The following is a 10,744-nucleotide window of genomic DNA, read 5'->3' on the forward strand; positions in this document are numbered from 1 at the left end:
TAAATTTTCAGACTTCTGTCTAACAAAAGACATCGCAGACAAAGTTAAAGGACAAATTACAGTCTGGGAAAAGATATTCGCAACAAAGAACTGCTTCCAGATAATTTGGGGTGAGGTAGAGGGTAGAATTGACAGATGTGGAGGTGGACTGGTTCTGAAGCACAAGGAAGAGGGCTAAGTAAAATCTATCTCAATTTTCCAGTTGAAGCAACTCAGATTTGTTCCTCCCACTTCTGCACTCTATTGTAGAACTTGTATGATAATATTATTGTTTGCTTATGAGTCTGTCTTCCCCACTAGACTTGGCGTCTTTTAATCTAAGACTCGAGATTTTTAATCCACAGCCTCAATAACAAAGGGGCTACAGTTCTGGAGCCTGAGTTTCTGCCTGGCTCAATCATTTGTTGGCTGTGGGAGCTTATGCAGGTTATTTCATTGCCGTGGCCCCAGTTTGCTCACTTGTGTGATGATGGAAATAATAATAATAAAGTCTTTTGAGTCATATAATGACTCAACGGTCATTATATCAAATGAGTTAATACACATAAAGCATTTAGAACAATGCCTGGACACAAGCATTTGTGGAGCGAATTAACCATACAAGTAACAAGGGCAAACTTTTCTTTACATCTCCCTGAAGGAAGTTAAACTGCTCAATTTCAATGGCATTTCACCCACAGCTCAAAACAAATAAGTACCTGACAAATATTTCTTTTCTTTCTTCCATTCCCAAAATCACCAAAATCACGAAAGATGACAAAGATGATACAAGGTTTTTTCAGAATTTTGAGGAAGAAGTAATAAATAGTGGGAATGGTACCTGGAGTTAGCTAAACTGTAAGGTAAGAGCACACTCCTCCCAACTGCCAATGCTAAATAAGGCTTTTGACTCCAAAGGCAAGGAGTTAAGGTCCAACTACAAAGTTAGAGAGAAGATCATCCTCATTTCTGAAAACAACTAAGTTTGAGGGTTTCCCAAAACCATCCTCAGATTCCATAATTCACTAGAAAGACTCATAGCTCGCTGAACGCGACGGCAGCTCTATAGGTTGCTGTTTTCTCCTCCAGTGGACCCGGGCCTGTGCTCCAGCAACCATGTCTAAGGGACCTGCAGTTGGCATTGATCTTGGCACCACCAATTCTTGTGTGGGTGTCTTCCAGCATGGAAAGGTGGAAATAATTGCCAATGATCAGGGAAACCGAACTACACCTAGCTATGTCACCTTTACTGATACCGAATGATTGATCGGTGATGTTGCAAACAATCAAGTTGCAATGAATCCCACCAACACGGTGTTTGATGCCAAACCCCTCACTGGACGAAGATTTGATGATGCTGTTGTCCAGTCTGATATGAAGCATTGGCCCTTCATGGTGGTGAATGATGCAGGCAGGCCTAAGGTTCAAGAAGAATACAAGGGAGAGACAAAAGGTTTTTATCCAGAGGAGGTGTCATCCATGGTTTTGACAAAGATGAAGGAAATAGCAGAAGCCTACCTTGGGAAGACTGTTACCAATGTTGTTGTCACAGTACCCGCTTACTTTAATGATTCTCAGCGTCAGGCTACCAAAGATGCTGGAACTATTGCTGGGCTCAATGTACTTAGAATCAATGAACCGACTGCTGCTGCTATTGCCTATGGCTTAGACAAAAATGTTGGAGCAGAAAGAAATGTGCTGATCTTTGATTTAGGTGGTGGCACTTTTGATGTGTCAATCCTCACTATTGAGAATGGAATCTTTGAGGTCAAATCTACAGCTGGAGATACCCACTTACGTGGAGAAGACTTTGACAACTGGATGGTCAACCATCTTATTGCAGAATTCAAGCGCAAGCACGAGAAGGGCATCAGTGAGAACAAGAGGGCTGTCCGTCGCCTTCGTACTGCTTGTAAGCGTGCTAAGCACACTCTCTCTTCCAACACCCAGGCTAGTATTGAGATTGATTCCCTCTTTGAAGGAATCGACTTCTACATCTTAATTACCTGTGCCTGATTTGAAGAACTGAATGCTGACCTGTTCCGTGGCATACTGGACCCTGTGGAGAAAGCCCTTCGGGATGCCAGGCTAGACAAGTCTCAGATCCATGATACTGTCCTGGTGGGTGGTTCAACCCGCATCCCCAAGATTCAGAAACTTCTACAGGATTTCTTCAATGGGAAAGAACTGAATAAGAGCATCAACCCTGATGAGGCTGTTGCTTATGGTGCAGCTCTCCAGGCAGCCATTCTATCTGGAGACAAATCTGAAAACGTTCAAGACTTGCTGCTGTTGGATGTCACTCCTCTTTCCCTTGGAATTGAAACTGCTGGTGGAGTCATGACTGTCCTCATCAAACGCAACACCACCATTCCCACCAAGCAGACGCAGACCTTCACAACCTACTCGGACAACCAGCCTGGTGTACTCATTCAGGTTTATGAAGATGAGCATGCCATGACAAAAGATAACAACATGCTTGGCAAGTTTACACTCACAGGCTTACCGCCTGCTGCCCGTGGTGTTCCTCAGATTGAAGTCACTTTTGATATTGATGCCAATGTCATCCTTAATGTCTCTGCTGTGGATAAGAACACAGGAAAAGAGAATAGGATTGCCATCATTAATGACAAGGGCTGTTTGAGCAAAGAAGACATTGAACGTATGGTTCAGGAAGCAGAGAAGTATAAAGCTGAAGATGAGAAGCAGCGGGATAAGGTGTCTTCAAAGAATTCTCTTGAATCCTATGCTTTCAGCATGAAAGCTACTGTTGTGGATGAGAAACTTCAAGGCAAGATTAATGATGAGGACAAACAGAAGATTCTTGATAAGTGTAATGAAATAATCAACTGACTTGATAAGAACCAGACTGCAGAGAAGGAAGAATTTGAACATCAGCAGAAGGAGCTGGAAAAAGTCTGCAACCCCATCATTACCAAGCTGTACCAGAGCGCAGGAGGCATGCCAGGAGGAATGCCAGGAGGAATGCCCGGGGGCTTCCCTGGTGGTGGAGCTCCACCGTCTGGTGGTGCCTCCTCTGGGCCCACCATTGAAGAGGTTGATTAAGCCAGCCTAGCATAGGTTTAGCATTGTTCCACACAACATTAAAGGACCCAAATTTGTAGCAAATTCCATGGCAGTTTTAAAGTTGAGCTGCTGTAGTAAACTGGACATTCTTGATACTTGAACATGGAATGTGTGCACAAGGAAAGGAAATAACATTGCACTTTACAAGCACTGTATTGTAAATGGAAAATGCAATGTCTTAAATAAAACTGTATTTAAAATGGGCACCATAAAAAAAAGACTCACAAGCTCAATGAAATCTATTATATCCACAGTTGCATTTACTACAGGGAAAGAATACATTAAAATCAGCCAAAAGAAGAGCTGCATATGGCAGAGTCTAGGAGAGTCCCAATTGTGACATTTCCATTGTCCTCAGGAGGTCCCAGTATTGCTGTGTGACAATACTCACTGAGTGTTGCCACCCCTGGAAGCTCAGCTGAACCTCTGTGTCCAGAACTGTATTGAGGCTTCATTAAATAAGCATAGTTGATTGATTGATTGCCCACATGGATAAAGTCAATCTCTAGGTCCACTGATACCATATCACCCAAAGTCCCCACCCTAAACCATGAGTTGATCTTTCTGGTGTGGCCAGTCCCTTCTCCAAGACTGTTAAGTATGGCCAGGTGAAGGAGGAGGAAAGTAGGAGGAGGAAGAGGGATGGGATGGAAGGGAAGAGAAGAGGACAGGACAGGACAGGACAGGAAGCTTTCTTGTGAAAAGAAAAGGGATTCATTCCCCAAGCTCATGACCACCACTCAGTAAGCTTTTGTATACTTCACAACCACCCCATGAGATGTTCAAGATTTTGTAGATGAGGGAACTGAGACTCCAGGAGGCCAAGTAAATGGCCCTAGATCCCCCAAGATAGAAAGAAGACACACTGGGACTGGAAACCAGGTCTTCTGGCCATATGTTCCTGTTCTTTCCATACAATTCACAGTCTCTGTGTTCTGCACTTATGTCAGTCTTTTTTTTTTTTTTTACCTTTCTTTAAGATCAAAGTATAGTTAATTTATAATGCTGCATTAGTTTCAGGTATACAGCAAAGACTGTTCAGTTATGCATGTATATACATACATATATACATATATATATACTTTTTCAGATTCTTTCCATTACAGGTTATTACAAGATGTTGAAAATAGTTCCCTGTGCTATACAGCAGGTTTTTGTTGTTAACCTATTTTATATACAGTAGTGTGTATATGTTAATCCTAAACTCCTAGTTTATCACCCCACCACCCCACCCCACTATCCCCTTTGGTAACCATAAGTTTGTTTTCTCTGTTGGTGAGTCTATTTCTGTTTTGTAAATAAGTTCATCTGTATCATTTTTTTTATACACCACATATGTGATATCATATATTTGTCTTTCTCTGACTGACTTACTTCACTCAATATGATAACTTCTAGGTCCAGTCCTTCACTTTACTCCAATTCTGCAAACTTTAGACTTTTCCTTAAAGAGCTTAGAACAGTCTTTCTTAGCCTGTTAAGTTCTCATAAAGTTTTGGATTAATTAAAGAGATGCAGATTAGCAACTTTAGAATGTGGGAACAATAACTTTGCACCAAAATTTATCATCAAAGGAGTATGCAATTTTTTGCTTTGTTCTGGAATTTTGTCATAATGAGGCAGTCATTTGTCTCTTAGACCTTCCCTTCTCAGCTCCCCACCACCCCACCCTATTGGTGAAATAGGCACCTGTGTCAAAGAGCTAATAAGGGGTCTTCCTTACAGGTCTCATTGCAAGCAAAGGCTTAATGGGCTTGGACAGCATGGCAGGCTGGTAAGAGGCAGGGTGAGACAAGGGCAAGACATTGACCCCACTTTAGAATTTGCCCTGCATCCAGTTCCTAAGATTGTGCTTTTGGCCGTTGTGCCAATAAAAACTTAACTAGCAATCCTTTAACTAATTCTTATCAAATGTTATTGGAAAATATAATCAACAAAAAATAAAACTAACCGTATGTGGTAAAATTTGTTACACATGAAAAACTCAAAAATTAAAAATGGGAAACAGACTCGGTAGAAATAGTTTTATTAAAAAAAATCAACAGTATCGGTTGGAGACCTTCAAGATCGTGGAAGAGTAAGACGTGGAGATCACCTTCCGGCAAAAAATATATCAGAAATACATCTACATGTGGAACAACTCCTACAGAACACCTACTGAATGCTGGCAGAAGACCTCAGACTTCCCAAAAGGCAAGAAACTCCCCACGTACATGGGTAGGGAAAAGAAAAAAGAGAGACAAAAGAATAGGGATGGGACCTGCACCTCTGGGAGGGAGCTATGAAGGAGGAAATGTCTCCACACACTAGAAAGTCCCTTCACTGGCGGAGATGGGGCGTGGGCGGGGGGGAGCTTCGGAGCCACGGAGGAGAGTGCAGCAACAGGGGTGCGGAGGGCAAAGCGGAGAGATTCCCACACAGAGGATTGGTGCCGACCGGCACTCACCAGTCGGAGAGGCTTGTCTGCTCCCCCGCCGGGGCGGGCGGGGCTGGGACCTGAGGCTTGGTCTTTGGTCGGATTCCAGGGAGAGGACTGGGGTTGGCGGCGTGAACACAGCCTGCAGGGGTTAGTGCACCACGGCTAGCCGGGAGGGAGTCCGGGGAAAAGTCTGGACTTGCCGAAGAGGCAAGAGACTTTTTCTTCCCTCTTTATCTCCTGCTGCGCAAGGAGAGGGGATTAAGAGCGCTGCTTAAAGGAGCTCCAGAGACGGGCGCGAGCCACGGCTAAAAGCGCGGACCCCAGAGACGGGCATGAGACGCTAAGGCGGCTGCTGCCGCCACCAAGAAGCTTGTGTGCGAGCACAGGTCACTATCCACAACCCCCTTCCGGGGAGTCTGTGCAGCCCGCCACTGCCAGCGTCCCGGGATCCAGGGACAACTTCCCTGGGAGAACGCACGGCGCGCCTCAGGCTGGTGCAACGTCACGCTGGCCTCTGCCGCCGCAGGCTCGCTCCGCATCCGCACCCTACCCTCCCTCCGGCCAGAGTGAGCCAGAGCCCCCGAAGCAGCTGCTCCTTTAACCCCGTCCTCTCTGAGAGAAGAACAGATGCCCTCAGGCGACCTACACGCAGAGGTGGGGCCAAATCCAAAGCTGAACGCCAGGAGCTGTGCGAACAAAGAAGAGAAAGGGAAATCTCTCCCAGCAGCCTCAGGAGCAGTGGATTAAACATTCACAATCAACTTGATGTACCCTGCATCTGTGGAATACCTGAATAGACAACGAGTCATCCCAAATTGAGGAGGTGGACTTTGGGAGCAAAGATATATATTTTTCTTTTTCCCCCTTTTTCTCTTTTTGTGAGTGTGTATATGTATGCATCTCTCTGTGATTTTGTCTGTATAGCTTTGATTTTACCATTTGTCCTAGCATTCTGTTGTTTTTTTGTTTTTTAACATAGTTTTTATTGCTTCTTATGATTGGTAGATTTGTTTTTTGGTTTGGTTGCTCTCGTCTTTCTTTTTTTTAATTATTTTAAAAAAAGTTAATTTTAATAATTATTTTTTATTTTAATAACTTTATTTTATTATTTTTCTTTCTTTCCTTTTTTCTCCCTTTTCTTCTGAGCTGTGTGGCTGACAGGGTCTTGGTGCTCTGGCTGGGTGTCAGGCCTCTGCCTCTGAGGTGGGAGAGCAAGTTGAGGACATTGGTCCACAAGAGACCTCTTAGCTCCACGAAATATCAAACGGCGAAAATCTCCCAGAGATCTCCATCTCAACACCAAAACCCAGCTCCACTCAACGACCAGCAAGTTACAATGCTGGACACCCTATGCCAAACAACTAGCAAGACAGGAACACAACACAACCCATTAGCAGAGAGGCTGCCTAAAATCATAATAAGGCCACAGACACCCCAAAACACACCACCAGACATGGACCTGTCCACCAGAAAGACAAAATCCAGCCTCATCCACCAGAACACAGGCACTAGTCCCCTCCACCAGGAAACGTACACAACCCACTGAAACAACCTTAGCCACTGGGGGCAGACACCAAAAACAACATGAACTATGAACCTGCAGCCTGTGAAAAGGAAACGCCAAACACAGTAAGTTAAGCAAAATGAGAAGACAGAGAAACACACATCAGATGAGGGAGCAAGGTAAAAACATACCAGACGAAACAAATGAAGAGGAAATAGGCAGTCTACCTGAAAAGAATTCATAGTAATGATGGTAAACATGATGCAAAATCTTGGAAGTAGAATGGAGAAACTACAAGAAACATTTAACAAGAACCTAGAAAACTAACGAGTAAACAAAAAATGATGAGCAACACAATAAGTGAAATTTAAAATTCTCTAAAAATAGAACTGCCATACGACCCAGCAATCCCACTACTGGGCATATACCCTGAGAAAACCATAATTCAAAAAGAGTCATGTACCACAATGTTCATTGCAGCTCTATTTACAATAGCCTGGACATGGAAGCAACCTAAGTGTCCATCGACAGATGAATGGGTAAAGAAGATGTGGCACATATATACAATGGAATATTACTCAGCCATAAAAAGAAACGAAATCGAGTTATTTGTAGTGAGGTAGTTGGACCTAGAGTCTGTCATACAGAGTGAAGTAAGTCAGAAATAGTAAAACAAATACCGTAGGCTAACACATATATATGGAATCTAAAAAACAAACAAACAAAAAATGGTCATGAAGAACCTAGGGGCAAGACGGGAATAAAGATGCATACCTACTAGAGGATGGACTTGAGGATACGGGGAGGGGGAAGGGTAAGCTGGGACAAAGTAAGAGAGTGGCATGGACACATATACACTACCAAATGTAAAACAGATAGCTAGTGGGAAGCAGCTGCATAGCACAGGGAGGTCAGCTCGGTGCTTTGTGACCACCTAGAGAGGTGGGATAGGGAGGGTGGGAGGGAGGGAGAAGCAAGAGGGAAGAGATATGGAGATACATGTATATGTATAACTGATTCACGTTGTTATAAAACAGAAACTAACACACCATTGTAAAGCAATTATACTCGAATAAAGGTGTTAAAAAAATAGTGGCATATATAATATAATGTATATTATAAAATACATACAATAGACTATTATTAAGCTGTAAAAAGAAGGAAATCCTGCCATTTGCAACAGCATGGATGAACCTGGAGAGCATTATGCTAAACCAGACAGGCAAAGGCAAATACAGTATGGTATCACTTATATCTGGAATCTGAAAGAAAAATAAGTCAAATTCATAGAGAAAGAGAGTAAATAATGGTTGCCAGGTGTTTGGGAGGTGGGGGAAATGGAAAAATGTTGGTCAAAGTGTACAAATTTTTAGTTATATGATGAAAAATTCCTGAGGATCTAATGTACAATATGGTGACTATAGTTAATAATATTGTATTTTATCCTTGAAATTTACTAAGAAAGTAGATCTTAAACATCTTACTACTGGATAGAAAAGGTAACTACATGAGGTGATGGATGTATTAGATATATAGATTTTGATAATCATTTCTCAATTATCAAATCATCATGTTGTACACTTTCAACTCAAACAATTTTATTTGTCAATTATAATTCAAAGCTGAAAATAAAATAAAATTTGCTCTAAGATGAAAAAAAATTCTCTAGAAGGAAGCAATAGCAGAAAAACTGAGGCAGAAGAACAGATAAGTAACATGGAAGATAAAATAGTGGAAATAACAACTGCAGAGCAGAATAAAGAAAAAAAATGAAAAGAATAGAGGACAGTTTCAGAGACCGCAGGACAAGATTAAATGCACCAACATACGAATTATAAGGGTCTCAGAAGAAGAACAGAAAAAGAAAGGGACTGAGAAAATATTTGAAGAGATTATAGTTGAAAACTTCCCTAATATGGGAAAGGAAATAGTCAGTCAAGACCAGGAAGTGCAGAGTCCCATACAGGATAAATCCAAGGAGAAACACACCAAGACACATATTAATCAAATTATCAAAAATTAAATACAAAGAAAAAATATTAAAAGCAGCAAGGGAAAAACAACAAATAACATATAAGGGAATCCCCATAAGGTTAACAGCTGATCTTTCAGCAGAAATTCTGCAAGGCAGAAGGGAGTGGCAAGACATATTTAAAGTGATGAAGGGAAAAACCCACAAACAAGTTTATTCTACCCAGCAAGAATCTCATTCATATTCAGCACAGAAATTAAAAGCTTTACAGACAAGCAAAAGCTAAGAGAATTCAGCACCACCAAACCAGCTTTAAAACAAATGCTAAGGGAACTTCTCTAGGCAGGAAACACAAGAGAAGGAAAAGACCTACAATAACAAACCCAAAACAATTAAGAAAATGGTAAAAGGAACATACATATCGATAATTACCTTAAATGTAAATGGATTAAATGCTCCAACCAAAACACATTGACTGGCTGAATGGATTCAAAAACAAGGCCTGTATATACGCTGTCTACACGATATCCACTTCAGACCTAGGGACACATACAGACTGAAAGTGAGGGGATGGAAAAAGATATTCCATGCAAATGGAAATCAAAAGAAAGCTGGAGGAGCAATTCTCATATCAGACAAAATAGACTTTAAAATAAAGATTACTACAAGAGACAAGGAAGGGCACTACAAAATGATCAAGGGATCAAGCCAAGAAGAAGATATAACAATTGTAAATATTTATGCACCCAACATAGGAGCACCTCAATACATAAGGCAAATGCCAACAGCCATAAAAGGGGAAATCGACAGTAACACAATCATAGTAGGGGACTTTAACATCTCACTTTCACCAATAGACAGATCATCCAAAATGAAAATAAAAAAGGAAACACAAGCTTTAAATGATACATTAAACAAGGTGGATTTAATTGTTATTTATAGGACATTCCACCCAAAAACAACAGAACACACACACTTTCTTCTCAAGTGCTCATGCACATACTCCAAGATAGATCATATCTTGGGTCACAAATCAAACCTTGGTAAATTTAAGAAAACTGAAATTGTATCAAGTATCTTTTCTGACCACGACGCTATGAGACTAGATATCAATTACAGGAAAAAATCTGTAAAAAATACAAACACATGGAAGCTAAACAATACACTACTAAATAACCAAGAGATCAATGAAGAAATCAAAGAGGAAACCAAAAAATACCTAGAGACAAATTACAACAAAAACACGACGATCCAAAACCTATGGGATGCAGCAAAAGCAGTTGTAAGAGGGAAGTTTTAGCCATACAATCGTACCTTAAGAAACAAGAAACATCTCAAATAAACAACCTAACCATACACCTAAAGCAATTAGAGAAAGAAGAACAAAAAAACCCCAAAGTTAGCCCGATGAAAGAAATCATAAAGATCAGATAAAAGGGAAATGAAAAAGAAATGAAGGAAAGGATAGCAAAGATCAATATATAACTGATTCATTTTGTTGTGAAGCTGAAACTAACATACCATTGTAAAGCAATTATACTCCAATAAAGATGTTAAAAAAAATAATAAAAAAATAAAACTAAAAGCTCGTTCTTTGAGAAGATAAACAAAATTGATAAAACACATTAGCCAGCCTCATCAAGAAAAAAGGGAGAAGACTCAAATCTATAGAATTAGACATGAAAAAGGAGAAGTAACAACTGACACTGCAGAAATACGTAGGATCATGAGAGATTACGGCAAGCAACTATATGCCAATAACATGGACAACCTGGAAGAAATG

The 10,744-nt window shown here is 41.0% G+C and overlaps 1 pseudogene; it reads left to right on the top strand.

Annotated features, from left to right (window-relative positions):
- The first annotated feature begins 1,037 nt into the window (after positions 1-1,037).
- LOC115856561 (heat shock cognate 71 kDa protein pseudogene) lies at positions 1,038-3,250 on the top strand (annotated as a pseudogene).
- Positions 3,251-10,744: the final 7,494 nt, after the last annotated feature.

The sequence above is a fragment of the Globicephala melas genome, chromosome 17 (assembly GCF_963455315.2).
Source record: "Globicephala melas chromosome 17, mGloMel1.2, whole genome shotgun sequence".
NCBI lineage: Eukaryota > Metazoa > Chordata > Mammalia > Artiodactyla > Delphinidae > Globicephala > Globicephala melas.